The sequence below is a fragment of the Antechinus flavipes genome, chromosome 2, assembly GCF_016432865.1.
Source record: "Antechinus flavipes isolate AdamAnt ecotype Samford, QLD, Australia chromosome 2, AdamAnt_v2, whole genome shotgun sequence".
Classification (NCBI taxonomy): domain Eukaryota; kingdom Metazoa; phylum Chordata; class Mammalia; order Dasyuromorphia; family Dasyuridae; genus Antechinus; species Antechinus flavipes.
Window position 1 is genome coordinate 427,640,303 of NC_067399.1, and position 26,122 is coordinate 427,666,424.

General features: G+C 35.2%; 1 protein-coding gene across 1 annotated transcript in view; it reads left to right on the plus strand.

Annotated features, from left to right (window-relative positions):
* NSG2 (neuronal vesicle trafficking associated 2) overlaps nt 1-26,122 on the plus strand; it is a 228,334-nt gene that overhangs the window by 49,167 nt on the left and 153,045 nt on the right. The window lies entirely within an intron of this gene.

Sequence of the window (26,122 nt, forward strand, 5' to 3'; positions counted from 1 at the left end):
AGCCTGTGGGGTAAGAGGACAGCGCTTTCTTTTGTTGCACTTGGATCTGAACCAGTTTTCCTTAAGAGTCATATTCCTTCACAGGGAAGGAAGGTTGTCCAAAATATAGATGTTTAGATCTACCTGAACAACTCTATAATGTAAAAGTTTAAGCCCTGTCATTTTCTCCCCTTTAATGCAGTACTTGGGACTTTCTGATAAGAAGAGATATCCTGCTATTTGGCCCTGGCCTAATCTGCTGTGATTGATTGTAAAGCCAATAAAGGTTCAAATCATTTGCCATCTCCCTTCAGCAGTATGATATAATGGAAATAATGTTAAATTTGGAATCGGTGATCTGGATTCAAGTCCCGACTTTTCTAATTCCCAGGTGACTGTGTGCAAGTCACTGCATCTCTGTGAGACCTCATTTTCTCAACTATAAAATGAGATATTTGGATTAGGAGTCAGTTCCATTTTCAGCTCTGAATCTTGTTCTAAGTTGTAGTTAGCTATAAGCTACCTGAGGAAATAATAGAAACTTATCTCTTCCTGGTTTTCATACCTAGCATATGGTTTAGAAAGCACTGTAGATTTAGAATTCACTGGGTTTGGAAATTGCCACCTTTTATAATCACAGGGATATGAGGTGTGAAATACTCATACTAGAATCCATTAATGCAATATCTATTTAAATATTCTGCAACATTGGTCCAGAAAATAATTATGCTAAGTAATGAAACAAGTTTTTTTTTTTTTTTAATTTGTGACTAGGTCTGCTTCTAAATTAAACCAAAAATATAGCTGTCCATTCTTAATCATCATTTAATTTAATCCAACTACCATTAATCTAACATTCTCTGAAAAAATGCTAAATTGTATGTTGATATGACACAGCATACTCACAGGGAGCCACCTCTCCAATGAGAGGACATGTACAAAAATAGCTGTGGAACAAAGGAGAGTGATGTAAATATGAAGGTGAACTAGAGGCACGCAAAATGCATTGAGAAATTTAATGAATAAAAAACCACTTTGACTTTGGAGGTGTCAGGGAAGACTTGGTAAGGACTAAGTTCTTCAGATTGACTTAAGTTTCTTCCCCCTCCAGTAGTCAACAAACTCTAGCCTTAACAAAGAAAAAAGACATTCCCTGTTCTCTAGGAGCTTTCTGTCTAACTGGGGAGACAACGTGCAAATTACTACACACTATATACAAACAAGATCTATGAAGAATAAATTGGAGATAAGGGGAATTAGGAAGGCTTAGAGAAAGTGAGACTTTAAGGAAGACAGAGAAGCTAGGAGGCAGAGATGAAGGATAAGAGAATTCTTGGCAGGGGAAGATAGCCAGTGAAAATGTATGAAGTTGGATGATGGGATGTCTTGTTTGAGCAAAAGAGACCAGTGTCACTGGATCACAAAAGATAAGGTAGTGTTAGGTGTAAAAAAGATAAGGAAGAGGTGTGGTGAGTGGTAGCAGGCTTTGAAGAGCACTGAACATAGGCAGATTTTATATTTGATTCTGGAGGGTTCAGAGAGCCACTGGAGTATGTAGTAGGGGACAGAAGTAACCCGGTTAGATCTGTTAGGAAGAATGGACTAGAATGGGAAAGACTTGTGGCAGGGAAGCCAACCCTCATGAGAGCCTACAACAAGCTGGTGTTAGTGTCAGAGGAGAGAAGGGGGCCTATATGAGACAGATTGATAAGGAAAAATTGACTTAGCAATTAGTGTGGGGGGTGAGGTAGTGAGGAGTCAAGGATGACAATTTTTGAGCCTTGGTGACTGAGGCTAGTAATATGCATAAAGATAAATTAGGATAAAGGGAAGGTTTGGGAGGAAAGATAATTTTGAGTTCATTTTGAGTTTGAGATACCTTTGGAGATCTGTCCAGTTTGACACACCTAATGAGCAGCTGGAGTTGCGTTTAAATGTCTGCAGAGAAGGCTGGATAAGTAGATTTGAGAATCCTTGAATCCATAGGAACTGATAAGATAACTAAAACAGTATAAAAAGAGAAAAGGCCTAGGACAGAGTCTTTGGGGGACATCCATGATTAATGAGCATGATCTGAATGAACATCCTGCAAAGGAGAGGAGTGATCATATGAGAAGAGATAATAGTGTCTAGAAAACCTAGAGAGAAAAGAATGTTAATGAGAAGAGGGTGATCAACAGTGTCAACAGAGCAGAAAGGATAAAGATAAAAGGAAGTGTGATGTCAAGATCAAGAGTATCAATGAGTAAATTGAGGGATTGGGAGATTAAAGATGTTTAAGGGCGTATCAATGTGTATGATGAATTCCCCTATAATGAGGGAAGGAGTGGGAAAGACTAGAGAGAGACTGTAAGCCAGATATTAAGCTCACTGAGGAAAGGAGGAAAATTCTAAAGCTTATACTGATCAGAATTTTGATTAGTATTTATGGTTAGTATTTATGGATAGAATGAATCTCAAAAGAAGAGAAGATACTGAACTCAACATTTACCATCCTGTCAGGGTAGTGAGTGAAAATGTGACCTGTGATGAAAGGGAGAGAAGCTGTATCATGAACAGGGAGCTAGGTTTCAGTTAAAGTCAGAAAATAAAAAGGACAAGAAAATGAAATATATGATAAAAATAAGTTTTTACCTAGAGAGCATGCATTCTAGAGGACAAGGTTGAAGGGACACGTAGTTTTCAAGTGTGGTATTTGGGGAATGAGTTGAGAAGAATGGGGAATAATGAAGTGAGCAATGAGAGGTATCGAAAGGGGTTTGATTAAAGACTTCTGGGGAGTTCACCAGCACTGAGATGAAAAGGCAGATTTGATGGTGGTTTGTTAATTATTGCAAAATGAACTCAAGATGATTACTAATATAATCAGGGATTTACCCTCTGGCCAGTGTCCTCTCAGGGTATTAGGCAATTCTCCTACCCCTGCAGGCAGGCCAGGGAAAAGAGAGATGGAGAGAGCAGGAAAAAAATGGAATCTCTGTCCCCTAAAGGCAGAAAGGATCCTCTTCAAGGTGGAAGAGATTAGTTTAGGAGACAAGCACATGATGGAATGACAATCCTCATTGATTTCTCAGTGGCAGAAAGAGGCCAGGTCAAGAGAAATATGTTTTTAACAAAGCCTGAAAATTGAAATAATTGTTTACTAAATGAAAGAAGTTCAGCCATTCGTAATTGATAGAGGTTAGACTTTGCTGCTGGTTCTACACATGATCTCAATGTAGTTATTTTACTTCACAGCACTTATGTTCCCCTACCTGTAAATAAGAGTTCAATTAGAGAGCCCCATACATTGTAAAATTCCTAAGGTTAGAGACAGTATCATTTTCTCTTTTTTGTACCCTTGAATGGGAAGTTACTTAAGACTTTGTAAATGGGCACTTCAGATTTGTGGAATAAAGTAAGAAATCCTATGTTAGAAAGTGATCTGAGTGAAAAGATTTTTGTTCTGTTTTTCAAACAGAAATTTAGTTTCCCTCCTTGCCCTGCTTCCAATCATGATATAAATGCCACATATTTTGAAGTCTAAAATACAGATATGAAAAGATGAAATAGTTGAACAAATCAATTTATCAAACGTTTATTATTAGTTTCTATGAGCCAAGCAGTATGTTCTATATTAGGAATACATTTGAAAAAGTTCTCTTAGGCTCTGTCCTCAAGATCAGTCTGATAGAGGAGATAAGATAAACGTGTTTATAGAAGAAACCAATTCATGGCAGAATAGGAAAAGGGCAAAAGAGAAGGCGTGATAAAGTGCTATGAAAAATTTGAACAAAAAGGAATCATTCAGGGATGGCACCTGAGCTGGCTTCTAAGGAACAGAATGATTTCAATTCACAGAGATGAGGAAGTAGGATCTACTCACTTAAGGACCGAGGAAACTGAAATTGGGTGTGTCTGTATATGAGGAGATAGTGGGGAGGGAGTAGCCTGTGTAAACATAGAGACAGTAGGTTGAAATTGGGCATAGCTGGAATGTAGACAGAGCAAAAAGGGAGTGGTATGAGATAAGGCTGGGAAGGCAGGTTGGAGGCAGATTATGAAGGATTTTGAATGCAAGAATTTGTAGGTAGTAGAATCTTATATTCCCTACTTCCAGAAGTGAGCTACACTTTTATCCTCATTTATTGTGACTTTTATTGGTAATAGGTCATAATGTATGAGGCTTCAGGGATTTCATAGAACTTGCTTGCTTAAAACCATCCTGTCTCTAGCCTTTGAAAAACTTCTTGTGTATATAGTATTCTGATGGGACAATTTGGAAAGCAATCCTGGTATCTGAAACCATTTGCAAGGTAGGAATTTATCTGTAGACTTTCAGCAGACTTTGCCTCAAAGTCAGAGTTTTTTCTTATAACTATAGAAGAGCTCAGTAAACAGCGTATCTCATTGTAAAGCACCATTCTGAAGCTAATCAATCATTTATTAACTTCTACTCTGTGTTGGGCATTGTGGACATAAAAAATATTAAGGACACAAAAAATAAAAAATGAAATATTCCCTACTTTTAAGGACTTTACATTTTATTGAGGATAGGGAGGTGGGAGGGAAAAGATATACACATATGAATAAATACAAAATGAATACAGGTAATTTTGAGTGGGTTGGGAGAGAGAGGCACTAGCATCTAGGAATCAGCAAAGTCCTTCATATAGGAGGTGACATTCAAGCTGAGCTTTGAATGAAACTAGACACTAGGAACTAGACAAAGAGAATTTTGTCTCATTTGATCCTCTTAACAAATCTTCCAGATAAGTACTATTATCTGTTTTACTGTTGAGAAAACTGAGGCAAACAGGGTTAAAGTGACTCATCCAGAGTCATACAGCTACTAAGTGACAGAAGCTGGATTTGAATTTGTCTTCCTACTCTAGCTTCTGTCACTTACTAGCTGTATGACTTGGGAGTAATTATAGCTAAATAGAACTTTAACATTCCACTTATATCATAGGGGATAGTAGTAAGTTGAGTTCTTAGCTTCCTTTGTATCTTATGAGCACTCTTGTCTGGGGAAACATGAATCCAACTCACTGGAATCAGAAAAATATGAAAATCTAAAAATGTCTCTGTGTGTGTGTGTGAAGAAGTGGGAAGGAGGGATAAGATCCAAGAAGGAAAGTCAAGATATTAAAGAATGCTCCTTGGAGAAGATGTCATGTGCCTTTAAAGGATGAATAAGTATTCCATCCAAGAAAATGGAAGAAAGAAGGGCATTTCTAGTATAGGGAACAACCAAATAAAGCTATGGAAACAAAAATATATTGCATACTTGAGATTAGCAAAGAATTGTCCAGTCTGACTGGATCACTGAGTGTGTGGTTGAGAATAATATGGGGTATCCTAAAAAAATCACTGGAGTATAAATGATATAAACTTATTCCAAATCCCACATATTTTCAAAGTGGCATCTAGATAGCACAGTGGATAGAGCATTAGGCCTGAGTCAGGAAGATTGAAGTTTAACTCCAACCTAAACATTTACTGGCTGTGTGATCTGGGGCAAGTTATTCCCCTATTTGCCTCAGTTCCTTATCTGTAAAATGGGGATCTATCAGAGAAAACATGGCAAATACTTCCAATATTTTTGACAAGAAATCTCCAGGCACAGACCTGAACAACAACGCATCAAAGAGGAATGGGCTGCCTTGAGAGGATGAATTCCCTCTCATTGGAAGTCTTCAATATAAGGCAGCTAGATAGTACAGTACATAGAGAATGGGGCTTGGAATCAGAAGGTCCTGTATTCAAATCCAGCCTTAAACACTTAAAGTTGGGCAAGTCACTTAACCTCAATTGTCTTATAAAAAACAAGCAAACTAAGTGAAATGAGCAGAACCAGATCATTATATACCTCAACAATGATACTGTTTGAGGATGTATTCTGATGGAAGTGGATCTCTTTGATAAAGAGCGCTAATTCAGTTTTAATTGATCAAAGATGGACAAAAGCAGCTACACCCACAGAAAGAACACTGGGAAATGAATATAAACTGCTTGCATTTTTGTTTTTCTTCCCGGGTTATTTATACCTTCTGAATTCAATTCTCCCTGTGCAACAAGAAAATTGTTCGGTTCTGCACACATATATTGTATCTAGGATATACTGTAACCTATTTAACATGTAAAGGACTGCTTGCCATCTGGGGGAAGGGGTGGAGGGAGGGAGGGGAAAAATCAGAATAGAAGTGAATGCAAGGGATAATGCTGTAAAAAATTACCCTGGCATGGGTTCTATCAATAAAAAGTTATTTAAAAAATAATTAATTAAATAAAATAAAAAACAAGCAAACAAAAAAGAAAGTCTTTAAACAGAACCTCAAGCTGTCTATATACTACTTGTCTCCTTTTTTTTTTAACCTCTCACCCCTTTTCTACCTCTTGCAGTATAATTTCCAACAACATTCTTAAGTAAAATTATTCTCCCCAAATTTTACAATAATCTTGTATCAATCTTTGATCTTTTGTTATCTGATCACATCTTTATTATTTTCACAAATCATTATTTCTCAATCCCTTGCCTGGAGCATTTGACATCATTGGCCACCACATCCCACACATATTTCATTTCCTGGGTTTTTCTGACACTATTCTCTCTTGGTTCTTCTCCTAGATATCTAGGTTCTTCTCAGTCTCCTCCACAATAGACTTGTCATCCTTACATTATCCTTGTCTCATCCAATATTCATGGATGTATCTTAAGGCTCTATCCCTGAATGTTTTTCTCTTTTCTCATCATGCTTTCTCAGATATCTCATCAGCCCCCACTATCAACTCATTGTAAAAAATTTCCAGCTCTAATCAGCACCATTTTTTTCTTTTGAACTCCAGTTCTTTATCATCAGTGCTTAGTGTTTTACCTCTAAAAATTATTGTGGATATATTTTGTGCTACATTTTCTATTTGCATATTGTCTATTCCACCCACTCCCATATAAACTCCTTGAGAATAAGGGTTATTTCATTTTTGTCTTTGTATGTCTATAGATTAGCCCTAGTACTTGGTACATAGTAAATATTTGTAAACACTTGTTAAATTGAATTGAATTCCCTCTTTCCTTCCTTTTGATTCCCCCTTTCCATAAGTATTTGCTTCTTCTAGTTTGAAGAAGATAGTGTTCTATAATGGAAAGTGCACTGTTGAATTTTTAATGAAAATACCTGTTTCAATTATGTTCCTGGTAGTTACGGCTTATATGGTCTTTGCAAATTAGTTTCCCTTCTCTGAACTTCAGTTTCCTTATCCATTAAACAAGTTATGGTTCGAATTATTTTTGCTGTTATTTAGTCATTCAATTTTGTCTAACTATGTGACGCCATGAAGTTTGTCTTAGCAAAGATACCAGAGGGGTTTGCCATTTTCTTCTGCACAGTTTCCATTTTACAGATGCAGAACTGAAGCAAATAAGGCTTAAGTGACTTGCATAGGGTCACACAGCTATTAAGTCTGAGACTGGATATGAACTTAGATCATCTTGACTCCAAGCCTGGTACTCTAGCTCCTGTGCCACTAGATCAACAGTTCTTAAATTTTAGTGTGCCATGGACCCTTGTGGCATTCTAGGGAACCCTTATAAACTCCTCAGAATTATATATTTAAATCTATAAAATCAAATGTAAAGAATTACAAAAGAAATAAATTATATCAAAATAGTTATTAAAAATGTAAGTTCATGGAACCCAGGATAAGATGGCTCAGATGTTCTCTAAGGCCTCTTCTCAATTAGAATATTGTAAGAAGCCAGGGAGTAGTACTGTTCTTTTTTTACCTTTAGAAAATTGTTACTATCATTAGTTTTTACAATACCCATATTTTCTAATTATTTCACTTTCTTCTCCCCTACCATGCCTCATAACAAAGAATTTTTTAAAAACTACATAAAACGAGTCCATCTGCATTAACCAAAAGTATTTAAAAAGTCTAACATTTCATGGATTGTCCTGTTAAAATCCTACATTGATAGTCTTCCACTTTTCCAAAGAAGGAGTTAAGGCCTAGCACTAAATTTTAAGTTGTAATGTGGGGATTTATTCCTTTGTGAAGATTACAGCTTGCTTTCCTCCTTCCCCTTCCTGCTCTTGTTCCTTTTCCCATCTCTCTCTCTCTCTCTCTCTCTCTCTCTCTCTCTCTCTCTCTCTCTCTCTCTCTCTCTCTGTCTTTGTCTCTCTCTCTCTCTCTGTCTCTTCTCTTTCTCTGTCTCTCTGTCTCTCTCTCTCTCTGTATCTCTCTCTCTCTCTCTCTCTCTCTCTTTCTCTCTCTCTCTCTTCTATCTGTCTCTCTGTGTCTGTTTCTCTCTGTTTCTTTAGGTAATCTCTCTCTCTCTCTCTCTCTCTCTCTCTCTCTCTTCTATCTGTCTCTCTGTGTCTGTTTCTCTCTGTTTCTTTAGGTAATTTAAGTGATCTTACTTCTATCCCTAAAACAAAGTTCATGGTATCAGGTAGGTAAATAGCCTTAGTTAGTTAGTTAGGAATAATTTCAATTCCTATTTTCCATGACATAATAAAGTATCCTCTTGTAAGAAAGGTGACCTTTTATTCTATTTTTAGAATAAAAGGCTGACCTTGGAATCAGGAGTACCTGATTGAAGTTTTGACAAGTGTGACTTGTCGTGGGCAAGTCCCTTAACTTCTAAGGACCTCAGGCCACCCTCTCCTGTCAAACCTCAGCAGCCAGTTGCTTATTTGTATTGCTAGAGAAAGTTTTCACATTGGGAGAGTCTTATACTTATGAAATTTCAAGTTCAGACCAAAAAATAAAAGAAAGATAAAAGAAAGCCTGCTGTTACAGAAAGATAAATGGCAAGTGAAATTTTTCTTAGTTCTCTGTCTGAGGCTACCAGGGTAAGGTAAGGACACTTGCTGCAGATATTATGTGTATATGGGTTGGATATGGGGTACGAGTATTATTTATATGTGTTTGTATGTGGGTAAGTGTGTATTTGGGAAGTGGATGTTATTTGTGTGTATTTGTATGTGAGAATATAGAGGAGTATGTGAGTGTGGAGTATGTGTATTATGTGGGAATGTGTATGTGTGTATGTGTGTATCTGAGGATATGTTTGTAAGAATGTGTTTTCTCTTAAAAAACCTTTTTCTTGCATTGTGAGTGCTGCATCTGAAGGCTATATATCCAATTATACTCTGCTTTTACAGACTATCTTTCTTAAATGTCAAAAGAGAGGGTTGGACTTGATGGCCTCTAGTTAAAGCAGACCCCTTCCTATTTTAACATTTCATGAATCCTTTTTCAAGATTTTCTCCTTGTATTCTTCACTCTAAATGGTACCTTAAACTACTGTGTGCTATTCATCCCTGCTGTTTGTAGACTAGGGACCTTTCATTGATATGCCCAAGTTACTTCAGTGATGCATGTCCTGCAAAATCCCTGAATTTCCCCTGTGAGATGAGATTCTCATGCATATAAAAAAGCGTGGAAATACAGGGCTTGTGGAAAACCTCACAGAGGAGAATGATTTCTGTAAAGCAGTAATTGAAAGATATTTATTTGAGGGCTCTAGTGCCTTTTGAATACATAGATAACTCTGCTGGACTTCACATACTGTCTTATAACTCCTCATCATTTGTTATGTTGTGCAATTTTGGTCTTCTATCCACCAAAATAGGCCTTTAAGCTGGAAGAAGAAAAGGGTTTCTTATTTACTGCTGTTTTTTGGGTAAGGCCTAAAACAGCACTTGAACATTTTACTTCTAGACTAGAACAGTACGTTTGAGGAATTAAAATAGATTTCTAGAGCAAATTTGTATCCCTAATGTGAGTTCGAGTTTAGATTCTGACATTTAAAAAAAGCTACAGTCATGCCATTTTTAGAGCCTTAGAGGATCATAAGCTTTGGCAAACAGCTCAGATCTTTGCCGCAGCCTGACCAGCTGTTCTTGAACAGATGTTATTCTGTATAGGCTGGCAGAAATAACTTAGTTCTCTGATAAATAGCAAGGATGAATGTTTGAATGTAGGTTTTCAGAGGGATGGAGTTTCGACTAAGATTAGTTAATTCAGGATCCCAGAACAGTAGTCAGCATTTTCATTTGTTTTTCTTTTATCTTTTTTTTTTTTTAAAGAAAAAAGAATTTCAACATTAAAAATAACTAACAGAAATGATAAGGTTAAAGTACACTGGACAATAATCTAATCTATCCCCTTACCAGACCACACTTAAACCATCCAAATGTCATCTATCCCTAGGGTGTGGCAAATTGGAGGCTCTTCCCCCTAATCCCTCATGAGAACTAGGTAGTTAGAATGGCCTAGTGCTTCAGAAAAGCAAAGGGGAATCAGAAGAGGCTTCACACATACCGTAGAATACAATTAGCAAATACAATTAGTGTCAATATGTACAATTCTGCTCTCTTCCTCCCTTTATCCATCACTAAGGCAACACAGCACTGGCCCAGTTCTGCCTTCTCCATCCCCATCTTCCTCCCCACCCTGCCCTTAAGGTTCATTTTTAACCAGATTCCAGCCCCATAAAAATGTTAGTAAACTTTGTTCTGGATCTGGAACCTTTTTAGATGTGTCCCCACTATAATGATCAGTCTTGCATAAGGCTTTTCTCAAAAAGCAAAGGCTTTTTGTGAGATTTATGGAAATCTCACAAAATGCCTTTCAAAGATGAGATATCTGGAAAAGAGGTGATTTTGAACAGGGGGATAGAAGCAGGCTAAATTTAAGGTCACAAAGCCTGGGTTCAAATGATTCTGCTACTTGCTACTGTGTGATCTTGGGTAAGTTATCTAACAATCTATACTTTCTTATATATAACATAAATGATATAAATTCTTTTTGACAAATTACTATAAAAATATATTTGTAAAATATATTACAAATTATTAGTAAATTTCTATTTTTCCTTCATCAGTAATTATTTTCTCCCTACTTACAAATATGTACAAATTTCTCCAAATCTAAAAGAACCCTGATTTTATTTTTAATTTCTTTCTCATCCAAATATCACCCCATGTCATTTCTTTGACTGCCAAATTTCTTTTAAAAGTTACCTAATGTCTTCAAACCTTCCCTCAAACCTTTACCATCAAATGTTAATCTCCACCACTACATTGAAACAAATTTCTGTCAGGGGTCACTATATTGACACTGTAATAAAAATAAAATCTATAAAATGAGGGGATTGGACTAGATGTCCTTTTAACATCCCTTCCAACTCTTAATTTATAATGCTGAGATTTGGGTGATTTATTTCTATAGATGCTTGGTCTCATGGATGTGGCTATTATCTCTACTAGGGCAGATTGCCGTTGATCCATACTTTTTTTGTACTGTGTGATTCTCATTCCTGACTTTTGCTGGCTCAATTTTCCATACCCAATGTATCTGGGCTTTTTAATATTTTGCAAATACCAGCACATGCTGGTATCTCTCTTATCTCTTCCCATTACTGACTCACCTCCTTTTCCAATCATATGTGATCAAGGTGATTTATTTTAGGTACTTTAAAAACATAAATTAGGAATTATGAATAATGATTATGAATACCTTTTTACTACATTCTAAAGTTTACAAAATACTTTCTTCATGAAAGCCATATATGAAAGGCAGTGTGAGAAATAATTCTTCCTTTTGTTAATGGGGAAACTGAGGATCAAAAATATGAAGTAATTTGCTTATGGCTAAACAGCAAGTAAATGTCAGAGATACAATTGGTACCCTGTTCTCCTGACTCCAATCTACCAAGCTTTCCAGGAAAAAAACAAAAACAAAAAACAACCTCTGTGATTTACCATTTTTAAAAAAGTTCCCTCTGTAGAAAACTCATGAGTAAATAAAAAGACTGCAGACACAAAGTCTGAAGCTTCTATATTTCTCCATCTGAAGCAGGGAGTTCTGAACGTTTCTTTTGTCATGGACCTTTCACAGTCTGGTGAAGACTTTGGACCCATTCTCAGAATCATTTTTTTAAATGCACAAATTATAAGAGATTGGAAAGGAAATAAGGCAGCTATGTTATACTATGTAGATAGAGTGTTAGGCCTGGAATCAGAAAACTCATCTTTAGTTATATAAAAAACTCATCTGGATTCAGATACTTCTTAACTGTGTGAACCTGGGCAAGTCACTTGACCCTGGTTATCTCAGTTTTCAACTCTGAAAATGAGCTTGAGAAGGAAATAGCAAGACACTCGTTGAAAAATGATTTCAATGACTTAATGACAGCAACAATATTGTTATTGTTGAAATAAAAATATAATTATGAAAATTATTTCTTTAAAAACAAGTTCATAGACTTCACATTAAAAATCTCTAATTTGGACAAATTTGATTCTGTGGAGGCAGAACATGTAATGAAAAGAGCATTGGATAAAGAATCAAGAGACCCAGGATAAAACCCCTGCCCTACTGTGACCTTGGTCAAAGTGGCTTTACCTCTCTGAGTCTCAGTTGACTAATCTGTCAGAGAAGGGGGTTGGACTCGATCCCCAAGGCCCTTCCGGCTCTCAGATTCCACAATTCTATCCTTGGTTTTGTGTACTTCCATTCCATTAGTCTCCTCTTCTTGCTACCTCCTACAACTGTTGCCATGGCCACGCAGAGAACAGAGCACACTTCTAAGTGCTGACTGCAATACAGTTGTACCATTAAAAAAATCCTGTCTTTCTGATAAATATGTTCCATCCATCTGTAAACTGAATAGGAAAGAGAGCCTGTGACCTATAGGCTTAATCTTTATACAAACATCAGAATGATAGTGACCATAGTGATTATAATAAGTACAGTAGCTTATATTTATATGTTTTGAGTTTAGGAGTAGGAATCCCAGTCTCTAAATCAGACCTCTGCTATACCAATGAATATTGTAGTAGACAATTTGCTGTTCCATGGTAGGCCATATGAGATGGAGGGTAGATTTTCAAGATTTTCATTCACCTTGGTTTTCCTGCTCTTACTGGCCATAAATACTTTGATGTGTTACTTTTTTATTTATAACAATATTAAAACAACAGTAACAACAGACATTAAATGTTTACTATGTGTCAGGAATTGTGCTTCTCCCTGTAGATACAAAGAAAAGCAAGAGGAACTCATAGTTTAATGGGTAAGACAATATGCAAATCACAGTCTATATTATACAAGATATTTACAGGGCAAATTGGAGATAATTTCAGATGGTCTTAGTAATTGAACATAAGCTGTATTTATCTTTACTTGTGTTTATCACAAGTCCTGCAAGCAGAGATGAATGACTAAGCATCCCATAAAATGGGATTTTTTATTGACTTTCAGCTTGCAATGAAACCAGCTTTGCCAGAAAGTCCTACTTCAAAGCATCATCCTGATAATAGAAATGATTCCAGAGCTTTGAAGATCATACCATTTGAGCATAACCTTAAAAGACTTCAAGGTGATTCTGATGACACTTTGCTGTCTGGAAACCAATCTAGATAAGTATAGAGAAGGATTATTATGAGTTAGTTAATCCTAGGTAATTAGATAATTATTCAACAATGACAATCTAGTAAACATAGAAATTAATAAATAGCTCTTTATCCTGTGAGGGATATGTTTCCACAGTGAAAAAGTATTGGAATAGAAAGTGGAGAAGGCTAAGAATCTCAGGGTATAGCACTAAATTAATTGTTAGTATACCAAATGTGAAATATTTGTTAAATTCACTACTACAAGAACTGAATGACTTCAATATTGATTTTTTTTCCCCTGATAAATGGAACTAGAAGACAAAAGAAAGTTGAAGCCAAATGGAAGAAAGGCACATGGGAAAAGTAACATGTGTCCAAAGCCATCAAGAAATATAATTTCATAGGATACTTGATCACCTTGATTTTCAGTACTTAGGATAAACACATACAAAAAGATGATCATAAAGATAATTGCAGCTTATGCAGCAACATCTGTGGAATGGGATTAGAGAAATTCTATAAAGAACTTAATAAGATCCTCTAAACCAAATCAATATATACTTTATAATTTCAGTACAAAGATGAGCACAGGAATGAAAAGCATATTGGGTCAAGGAATATAGACTATGTGTTACGAAGACTGGCTTTCTGAAAAGATTAAAATGTTTTGGATATGATAAACATTGAACTTCATCAATAATTTCATTGGTTTGGGTAGTAGTTTCATTGCTGTAAATGGAAACAGTATTTACTTTAGTCAAATAACAATCTTTCTTATTAACCCATCCAAGTATAGCTGGGCTGCTCTTTGAGAAGCAGATATACGGTCCATCACTCATTCTGCACTCAAAGTTGTGCATGTGAGAACAGAAGTATTATTCATGTTAGGGTTATCCTTATGGCACAAGTAGAATATTAGTAGAGTACCAAATAGCATTACAAAAATTTCTAAGATAAATTAAACATTAATACACAAGAAATGAGAGTTCCTGACATGAGTTATGTCAGAATCAGAAGTTTCTGAAGTCAGAGCAGCAACTAGTTAGAGTAACAACTCAAATTAAGATCAAATTAGAACAAAGGATACAAATGAGAAGAATGATCCTCATACAGCTTCACCCCAATCTGTTACAATAATCCAACAATGCCAAAAAATGGTTAATGGGAAAAAGGACAAAGTTATTGACAGATTCTTATCACTTCCTGAAAAACTTAACCAATGAAAAGTAGCTGCTCCAACAGGAATGAATGAGTCTAGAATATATCTTAGTCTTAGAGAATTGTTTGGATGTCTCGAGATATAAAGTCATTTGCCTGGATGATACAACCAAGATGTGTAAGAAACAGGATTTAAACTCAGATCATCTGACTTCAAAGCTGGCTCTCTGTTCATACCATGCTGCTTCAGTGCAATATCATTGATCCTTTTAGCTACATATATAAGAAAAAAAAGGTAGTAGAAGCAAATGCAAGTTGACAGCAAGCTTGGCATAAGACCCAGCGGAGTGGCATTATCCCAAGAGTATTCAAAATGGAATTGGCAGAAAGACAGAAAATACACAGAAAATGGGACAACTTTATCAACATTTCTATAATCATCTCTTTTCACCATCAATTATAATGGAAATATCACATTTAGATCCTAATACCTCAGGTTCCAATGTGCTACATGAGGAAGCAGAAACAGAACTTAAGAAGATGAAATCAGAAAGAACAGGCAGATAAGACCTGGTACATAATCAAAGACATTAATGGTGTAGGCAACAATCTTGGAAATACACAGAAATTACTTTATAAGATATTTGGGGGCAAATATTTCTCCCCATTATTCCCAAATAATGGGGAGAGATAATATCACTAATAATTGACCAAAATGCCTACCTTTTCACACACACATATATAATATGTATATATATATATGTATGTGTACATATTATATGTAATATATTATACATTGCTTGTATAATTACCACATTATTAGACTGTAATAATAACATTGTTTACATGTTTGTGCCTAATGACATAAATTATGTAATGTTCTTTGTATTATGTTATCTTTATTATGTATTATCTTTATGAGAATGATCTACTTACATATTGACAGTATACTTCATCAAAATATGAGACAGGATTAGGCAAATTTTTGCAAATGATTTTCTGCATTAGAATACATTTTTATATCTACATTATAAACACTAAGAGATGCAGTGAATACAAACTCTTGCTGTGATTATTGAGTCAATTTTTTTATAATCAATAGAGCAAAATATAATTTTAAAAGCTTTGTTCCACCAGAAACCTCTCATGTTTCTGCTAAAACCATACAGATATATAGTCCATCACTGATTCTGCACTCAAAGTTTTGCTAATGATAGCAGCAGTATTATTCATGTCAGAGTTATCCTCATCGCACAAGTAGAATATTAGTAGAGTACCAAATAATTTCCCAAATGCAGCCAAACCTATTTTCTTATTCAATTCTGGCCCCATTTACTATCTTTAGTTCTCAGCTCAGCTATATGTATTAATGTACTAACTCAATAGACCTACTCTGGAACCACATATGATCATCTAAACAATAGACATATATATAATATAAATATAATCATATTAATGACTCTATTCAACATATCTCTGATTATTACTGCCAACTAAAGTATAAAATGGGAAGAGATTTGCTGCTACTTTCATGAGCATTCATTTCTGTGTGAAGTACAAATGGAAAAAGGATTTTTTAATAGATGCTCTGATTTGTGAAAGCTATTGTGAATCTACATCAATAATGGGATAAACATTAGGATGAAATAAGGCCTCCATGATATAATACATATTTATTTAAAATAGATTTGTCTAAAAATCCACACAGGAAAAACTAAATGGATGAAAAATGTCTATTGTTTAGATGATCATATGTGGTTCCATAGTAGGTCTATTAAGTTAGTACATTAATACATATAGCTGAGCTGAGAACTAAAGATAGTAAATGGGGCCAGAATTGAATAAGAAAATAGGTTTGGCTGCATTTGGGAAATTATGTAGTACTTTGTACCATCTCAAAACCCCATATTTATGCATATGTGTTATCTTGATAATGCACTTAGTTATGAATCTCAAAACACAATCTATCTCTGAAAATTCAAAGGCATAGTTAACACAGAGAACAATGGAGAGATACATGATGAGCACAAGTTTGCTATAGCATATTTGTAATGATGACTGGGCAAAGAAATGGCTCAAAAATATTTAGAAAATGTATAAATACAAGAAAATCTTAAATGTCAAAAAAAAAAGGAATTTATATTTTGATCTAGAAGCAACAAGGAATTGCTAGAATTTTTTGAACTGACAGATTGCGTAGAGAACAAAATGGAAAGGAGAGAGATGGGCCAGTGAGAGGCAAATTAGAAGGCTACTGTAATAAATCTAGGCAAGAGGTGCCATGTGGGTCTGGACTAAGAGGATGGAAGTGTAAGGACTAAGGATGGATGTGAGAGATGATGTGAAGATAGAATTAATAAAACGGGATTTAATTGGAGGGAATAATGAGAGAAGGATGACTTTGGGTTTGTGAAATTGGATGGTTAAAAGAATCAAAGTGCTCTCAGAAGAAATAGGAAAGTTAGGAAGTCAGATATCTTTGTGGGAAAAGAAAAGCAACACAACATAGTGAGGAAAAAAACCACCTCATATGATTTTTTGAATCATTGGATCTGAGTTCAAATGCCAGTTCTGTCACTTACTGCTAACTTGGGCAGATAGGTTAAATGAGCTTTTCACTTCTCTGGATTTTAATTTCCTCATTTGCAAAATAAGATATTTGGCTTTTATTTCTAATCCCTTCCAGCTTTAAATCCATGATCTGATGATAGTGAAATCTATTTTGAATATGTTAAGTTTGAGACACATAGGGCGTATCCAGTGGAAAATATTCAATAGATTGTTGGTGATTTGGAAGCAATGATCAGTAGAAAATAGGTCTGCATATAGAGATAAGGGAATCCTCTGAATAGAAATCATAATTGAATCTATCAAGCTGAAAAGATCACCAGGAAAAAGAGAATGCAAAAAGAGGAAAAGGAGAGAGTATAAGACAGAACTTTGGCATACACCCATAGGGTTAGGAGGCTTAGATGAAGGGTTGAGCAAAGGACAAGGAACAGTCAGAAAAGAAGAACCAGCAAAGAGTAGTATTATGAAAACCTAGAGAGAAGAAAATATCCAGGAAGAGATAGTCCCTAATCAACAGCAGTGTCAAGTGCTACAGAGAGATTAAGAAGGATGAGGACTGAGAAAAGGACTTTGGAACACTACCAACTACTGACTGAGGTGGGAGGAGAGCAATATACACAAGCATTATCTAAATTATAATGGCCTTTGCTAAAACCTACCTGCTCTCTCAAAATTTCTACTTAAAAAATCCCCTACCATATATGAGAACAGCCTAAAATTGGACTATGACAGGTTCTTAGGGACAACCACTTGCAGACTTTGTGTGTGTAATGTGAACATTGGAATGTCCAAAGGTCACAATAACTAACACAAGTTATACAACCCTGGCATAATTTCATTGATTAAACTTAGTGGAAGTGGAATAGAAGGGCCAAGTTGTGTGCAGAATATCCATCTAATAAATCAGAGGTTTGGCTTAGAAGATCATTGGGATCTTTTTCCAATTCTAAATCTTCTGGTCTATATCCTGTCCAAGCAAGAAGTCAATAATTCATTTTTAATTCCCAGGGGAGAGGTGTGGGTAGATGAGGAGGAACAAAGGTAGATAAGACATCAATAACTAAGGAAGCAGAAGGATAGGACTGGTGGGATTGAAGGGTTCATATCTTCTTGGATTTTATTTTAGGTACATGAATAATCTGTCCTGCCTCTTTTTAAGAAAGATGAAATGAATCAAGGATTTATTAATAATAGCTAGCATTTATATACAAACTGTTTTGTTCTGGGTACGGTGTTATGCAGTTTACAAATGTTATTTCATTTGATTTTCAGAACAACCCTGTGAAGGATGTGTTATTATTATCCCCATTTATAGCTGAGGAAACAGAAACAAACAGAGATTAAGTGACTTGCCCAGGATTAAATTGTGTCTGAGACAGGATAGCTGCCTCATTTTGATAGTGACTTGGAACACATAATCAGCAATAGCAATTGTGCAAAGTACAGCTCCAATAAAGATTAGAGGTGTGTGCCACTAAATTTAGAATGAACAGAACCCACAATTCAATACTTTATTTGAAGAAGATCTGTGATTTCATTGATGAAATTTGATGAATTCTTCCAGTACAGACCAGCAACTATTCTATAATTTAAAGTACAGATTAGCAATTTTTCTGAAATGTAATAGTTTTAAGGAATTGTTTGGGGGCACCAAGACTTCAAAGGCCTTGCCTAGAATCACATAGGTAATGTGTCATTGTCAGGACTGGAACTCAGGATATTGAGCCTGGCTTCTTATGTAATTCACAATGTATTCTTTTCCATGATGCCCTTCTATCCTTTCGTTAGAAGTTACTGATATGGTCAAAAATTGTACTTACCCAGGGCATGTCATTTCTAATTCTTTGTCATTTATAATCCTGCATTGATATGGTGCATTCCAATTAAAGTGGCTAGAGAAGGCAATCTGGGACATTGGAGGGTCCATTTGCACAAATTCCCTTATCCTTCCTTGTTTTTAGCCTTTCATTGCAATTCCCTTTTAGTTTGAAATGGCAGAAGATCCTGGATGAACAAGTACTAAATGATACTTAGGTTCATTGAACAGGGCTTTCATTCTAATAAAATATTATTTTGATGAAGAAAGGTTAAGAAGAAATGTGGAATGATGACATAGATAATTAAATTCAGGGGATCAAGGTCAACAATGGACATGGGGATGGGGAAGTACAGAAAAAGGAAGAGAGAAGGGAGAACTGCAAAGCTAAATTTTACACCAACTAACACAAGTCGGTAAATGAGAAGCAGAGTCACAGACCATTAGAATGTGAAGGGACTCTGGAACTCAGCCCAGCTCCCTCATTTTTCATGAGTCAATTGAATTTAAATTTAAGAATCTGGATCCTGAGGGAAACTTAGAGATCACAAGACACTATATTTAGAATTGTAAGAGACAGATGAGATCATCTTGTTCAACCTCCTCATTTTATAGAGTGGGGAAACTGAAGCCCAGATAACTTAAGTGATGTATTCAAGGTCAGAAATTCAATTAATAACTGAGGAGCTACTATAATGCAGGTATTCTGACTTCTAGTCCAGGGTATTTCCACTACATTATATCCTGAAATATGAGAACTCTGGGTAGTAATGAACAGTTTCATTTGGCAGTACTCTGTCCATCCTTATGAAGGAAATTGTCACTTCCTCTTTCTCATGGAAGTAGTACAAAAAAAAATGGAACTCTGAGCTGGGTCAGATCCTTTCAAGTTCTTGTGCCTCAGGAGCCAGAAATTTGACAGTTCCTCACTGAGATCAGTTTCATTTTCCCAACCTTACAAATAACATGGGCAGTAGTTAAGTAGGCAGAAGGAGATGAGCCAATGGCAGAGAAGGTGGGTGATGGAACCAGTGGAGGGTGAAAGAACAGCATTAGGAGCACAGATGCTTATGGTAGCAAGGGTTTGGACTGCCTTTTATGACTGCCATCCATATATACATATTCAGGGAGCCATATGTTCCACACTGCCTGCTGGGTGCCAAATGGAATTCATGACCAGAAATATTCAGCCTTAAGTTTTTGCCTTATCATTTCTTGCAGCTGTAGGGGTTCAGAGAAAAAGAAGCCCCCCTTTACAGTCTTCAATGGCATCTCCAATGATTTATATTCATGAATATTATGTTACAGCATACCCATATCTTGTCTGTATTTCTCCTCATGCTATGCAGCAACTTCTCTAAATTATTTTAGAGCTCATTGACTCATGAATAGTTGGAGATGAAAGGGCTTTTAGAGATTAGCTCTCCTCATTTTTACAGAGGAAGAATATAGGCTCAAAGAGGGGAAGTGAGTATTTTGAGATCACAAAGCTCTAAATTCAGAACTTTGGGACACCAAAGTCTCCTGACACAAAGGACTGTTGTTCATTTTCTTTTATACTAAGCTATTTTTTGCCATTTAGTTGCCTCATATTGTGCTTCTGTAAATGGCTTATTTGCCAAAATTTCAAATATAAAAATGTTGCATTGTTTTGTATCAATAATAGTATTTTTTTCTTTCAAATTTTAAATACCAATTTATGTGAGAGGTTTGACCGCCATCTGGTGGACCATAGCAGAAAAGCATTAACAATACTCCTTTTTATTTCTAAGTTATCAGAACTATACATTTATTGAATTGTGGTTCGCAAGGGCCCCAGATACAAAGATCAAATATCAGACAATCACTTCCCAAAGAGCTTACAGTATACTAGAAGGGAAGTTGTGCACAGAATTCATTATAACACTAATTTTATGTCAGTAGGTTGAAGAATAGAAGGATGCAATATAGAAATAAATTGGATATTTGAAAACATAGATAGATAGGATGCTTTTCACATAGAAGCAGGACCCAGAGCCTTTGTGGAGGAGGTAAACAGATTTTTATGTTTTAGGGAATTAAAATTTGGATGAGAAACTTATACTAAGAGAGCTCATCCAGGAAGAGTCAGCCGAAGAAAAAATGAAAAGATGTGGTTGATGGCTCCATGCTGAGTCCTACCATAGTGGTTACTTATTGATCTGACACTAAAAATAAAGGATACTACAGTCTTTCCAAGGCATCTGATTGAGGATATGACAGAGATCCTCCTGAGATTTGTCAAATCTGATGACTGCTACCTGGATACAGTATATTTGAAGATTCATATAAGGATAAATAATTCTGACCAGAGCAACTTACATAACCTTAATAGGGATTATGAAATTTTAAGCAAGAAAATAAATAACTTAGGGATCCAGATGATGTTTTTTATCACTGCTGCCAATTTTCCTGAGTTCTCTTCTGCTTTTTTAAATTTGGTGACCTCATTGGCTTCTGTGGGTTTAATTAACATTTTCAAGCAAATATCTAGCAGATTTATTTATCTAGCCCTGTTCTCTCTTGTGATCAGTCTTATACTACCAACTTCCTATTGGACGTTTCAAACTAGAGGCCCACAGATATCTCAATTCATCATGTCCAAAATAGAACTCATTATTTTTTCTTGAAAAATCCACCCTCTACCAAACTTCTCTCTTGAAAGAATCAATCATTAAGCTTTCAGTCACTCAGATTTGTAACCTTGCTATATTCTGAATTTATAGTTTCTCATCCCGTATGTCCAGTTGGTTCCCAAAGTTGGTCATTTCTAGCTTCCAACATCACAATAATCTCTCTCTACTTACATGGGCAACAATGTAGTTCCAGCCTTTGTTACCTCTTTCATATTTTCTGTAATAGTCTCCTAATTTGTCTTCCTTTTTCAAGTTTCTCTCTTTTCCTGTTTTTCTTCCTCACCATTACAAAGGTGAAGCACATACTACTTCTTTGCTTAGTATACTTTATTGCCTTTATGATCAAATGCAAACACATTTGTTTTGATCTTAAAAACTTTTACAACCTGTTCCCAGCCAATCTCATTAATTATCTGCCTCCATATACTCTGTAGTAAGCCAAATAGTTGTTGCCTTATAAATGACTCCCTGTCTTCCCTTTTCATTTTCTCCCAGAGCCTCCTGTGTCCTACTTGTACAATATCCTCCTTCCATCTCTCTGCATCTTGGAATCCCTGTTTCCTTCAAAATTAATGTCAATAACCACATTTAGCTGAAGCCCTTCTTGGGGCTAAGTTTTCATTTTGTCTGTAATTATATGTATATATGTTGTCTTTCCTATTAGCAACTTCCTGAAGACAGGGGCTATTTTATATTTATCTTTACATCCTTTGTTTCACTTTGGTTTTGAGAAAGAGCAGACACTACCATCCCTATCAACTGATAACTGCCACATAGGAAATACTTGATATATGCTTGTTGATTTTTAAAAAGTTAGTTTAAGGAGATATCTGAAAATGAGATTTTCCAGACTACAGCTTAAATTATAGAAATGATTGGTCCTTACCAAGAATAGAATGTATCTAATAAAGTCTAGCAAATATGTGTGTGCATATATATATATGTAAATGTGTGTATTGTATATATATAATATACACTAATATATAGACACTATATGTATATGTGTATATATGTATATATATAAACAAATACATATACACATTACATATATATGTATATATATATTCATTGACTCTTGAAATCTTAAGGTTTAATGAAAAAATGAAGTAGAAGGAGAGGAGAATTGTACAACATGATTGCCATGCTAAGTACTACAAAGAATAGCAAGAGAAAACAAGTTTCAGAGGAATCAGTAACTAGAAACAAAACCAGTGACTCATAAATCTACATACAAAGGTACAGAGAATGGGTGATAACTAGTGACCCAGAGCCCAGCTTCTTTTTTAAAAATTATTTTTTCAGTTACATGTAAAACAATTTTAGATATTTATTTTAAATATTTTGAGTTCCAGACTTTCTCTCTTCCTCCCCCCACAAATATTTGAGAAAGCACATGTAAAGTTATGCAAAAGATTTCCATAAAAGTCATGGTGTGAAAGAAAATATAGATTTCTACCCCAAAAAAACCCCTTAAAAATAAAGTTTTTTTTTTTTTTTAAAGTATGCTGTCTATTTTTAGATGAGTTCTTTCTCTGGGTACGTTTAGTTTTTTTCATTAGTCTCCCACCATTGTATTGCTGAGAATAGCAAAGTCATTCATAACTGAATTGCTATTACTTTGTATGCAATAAATTTCATTTTTCATGAGCTCATGGGGTATTTTCCAGATTTTTTCTGAAAACATCCTATTTATCACTTCTTATAGAATACTAGTATTCCACCATAAGTACATTCTATAGTTTATTCAGCCATTCCCCAAATGATATGTATCCCCTCAATTTCCAATTCTTTTTGTGAGAAAAGAACTATTATAATTACTTTATACATATGAGTTCTTTTCCCTTTTAAAAAATTATCTTTTGGATACATATATAGTAATGTATTGTTAGGTCAAAAATATGAATGATTTTATAGCCCTTTGAGCACAGTTCCAAATTGCTCTATAGAATGATTGAATCAGTTCACAATTCCACCAACAATGCATTAATGTCTCATTTTCCCCCACATTCACCCCAACATTGGTCATTATCCTTTTCTGGCTCAGTACTCAGAATTGTTTCAATTTGCATTTCTTCAATCAGTTGTGAGTTAGAGTATTTTTTTAATGGCTATAAATATCTTTATTACTTTACCTCAAAATTGTACATATCTTTTGATCATTTATCAATTGGGGAATGAAGCACTTTTTAACTGTATAAATAGCTGCTAAAGTTGTTTCTCCTTGCTAAAATTCTTAGTACTAAATTCTTTTAAATTTTGTTAAGGTGTTATTGATACTTTTATGTTTTTCACAATAGAAGCATTTCTAGATATACCCTTCTCCTTTCCTACCATATCAAACTATTCATTGTAATAAAGGATAATAATTAAGCATTTGATAAAAATGACAATTTATACAATGCTCTGCTTCCATAGTCCTTCACTTTTCTACCAAGAGAAGAAAAATGTATTGTATTATATCTTTTCTAATACCAAGATTTCTTTTTTTACAATTAATGAGTCCTGCCATTTAGTGCCTTATTTTCATTATTGTAGTTATATAATGGCAGCTAGGTGGTGGAGTAGATGGAACCCAGGCCTGGAGTCAGGAAGACTTGAGTTCAAATGTGGCCTCAGATGCTAATTATGTGACACTTTACCTCTGTTTGTCTCATCTGTAAAATATGTAGCTTCAACGTATTGGAAAATCATCAAAGAGTCAAAAAGAGGAGAATCAGATAATAGTAGTATAGTTATAAAAAAAAAATGACCATGAGATGATACCATCATACGGCCAAGTAGAGAAAGTATCAGGTAGCTAGCTCCAGCAGGAATAAAAAGGGGTTCCAGCTAGGATGAAGCCCATTGTATCCTGATCATGCATATTTACTCTGTGTTTCCTGACCCAATTGAGGTGTAGGAATATGAGGGTAGTACATCTATATATACAAGGATAGTTCTCTTATTTAGCTTGCTATGCCAATTAAATGCATTTTGCTTAAACTAATGTCCTCTTGTTGGTCTACTAAAAAAGAAACATTGATTGTGTGTACTAAATTGAGGGTTTGACTAGATGTTGACCCAAATTCCTTGAATTTGAGGTAGTTTTTGGGATCCTATATTTACAGACTTTTGATCTACGAAGACAACAGAGAGAAAGCAGAACTAATCAATTCTTTTTTTTTTTTTTTAATAACTTTTTATTGACAGAACCCATGCCAGGGTAATTTTTTACATTATCCCTTGCACTCACTTCTGTTCTGGTTTTTTCCCTCCCTCTCTCCACCCCCTCCCCCAGATGGTAGGCAGTCCTATACATGTTAAATAGGTCACAGTATATCCTAGATATAATATATGTGTGCAGAACCGAACAGTTCTCTTGTTGCACAGGGAGAATTACATTCCGAAGGTATAAATAACTGGGAAGAAAAACAAAAATGCAAGCAGTTTATATTCATTTCCCAGTGTTCTTTCTTTGGGTGTAGCTGCTTTTGTTCATCCTTGATCAATTGAAACTGAGAACTAATCAATTCTTGTAGGTTTTTTTTGTTTGTTTGTTTGTTCTCTTAAGGAAAATTATACGTGGATTGGGAAGGATAAACAAAAATGGTTAACAAGAAATTGAAATCCAATATAAAGGAGAAGATGGAAATAAAAGACCCAACTCCTCTCAATGAGTTCAAACCATCAAGAATAGACATTTTAGTTAAATAATATGTGATTGCTCTATTGCTAATAAATATTTTTGAAAAATGCTGATGTTGAAAAACTGATGGTTAGGGAAGTATTGTCATAGTACTAAGGGAAGAAGGTAGAATATTAAAATTATAGGCCTGTGAACTTGATGCCAATTCCTGGCAAAATTCTAGGCTCTATTAAAGTGTGATCTTGAATTGAAATAGTTATCACTTAAAAGCATGGTCTTAGCGAAAACAGGTCTTGTTAGCCTAATCTAATTACTTTTTTTTTTGGGTAGGAATACTTTACCTGGATTTTAACAAAGCATTTTTGACAAGCCTTTTATGCTATCCTTCTGGATGAAATGGAGAGTGAAGTGATGATACAATTAGCATTTGGAATTGATTGAATGATGGAACCTAAGAAATAGACATTAATGGGCTGATGTCACTTTGAAAGAACATCATTAGGAGATTTGATACCTAGGAGTTTAATACATCAATGCTGGAATTTTAAAACCTTAACAGACAAGAGAGATGGAACAAAGCAAATATGATGGATTTTAACAGGAAGCATTGTAAAGTTCTCTATTTGCTTTCATAAAATTTTACAAAAATATACTGGGAGCTGTTGCTAGACAACAGGTCATATGAGAAATATCTGTAGATTTTATTAAATTGTATTTTAGTAAGTCAAGTGGGAAAGCAAAAAGGTCTATAATAAGTCTTTTGATTGGTCCTCCAGCTATGATGCCCCTCCTCCCAAATGCCTTTTTTTGTAAATACATTGCATTTACTTATTTGGGTATAGTTTTTTCCAAGTAGAAAGTAGGTAACCTGAGGGTAAGCACTGCTGTGAATTTTATGTTTGTATTCTCAGAAGCACCAAAGGATAGTAGA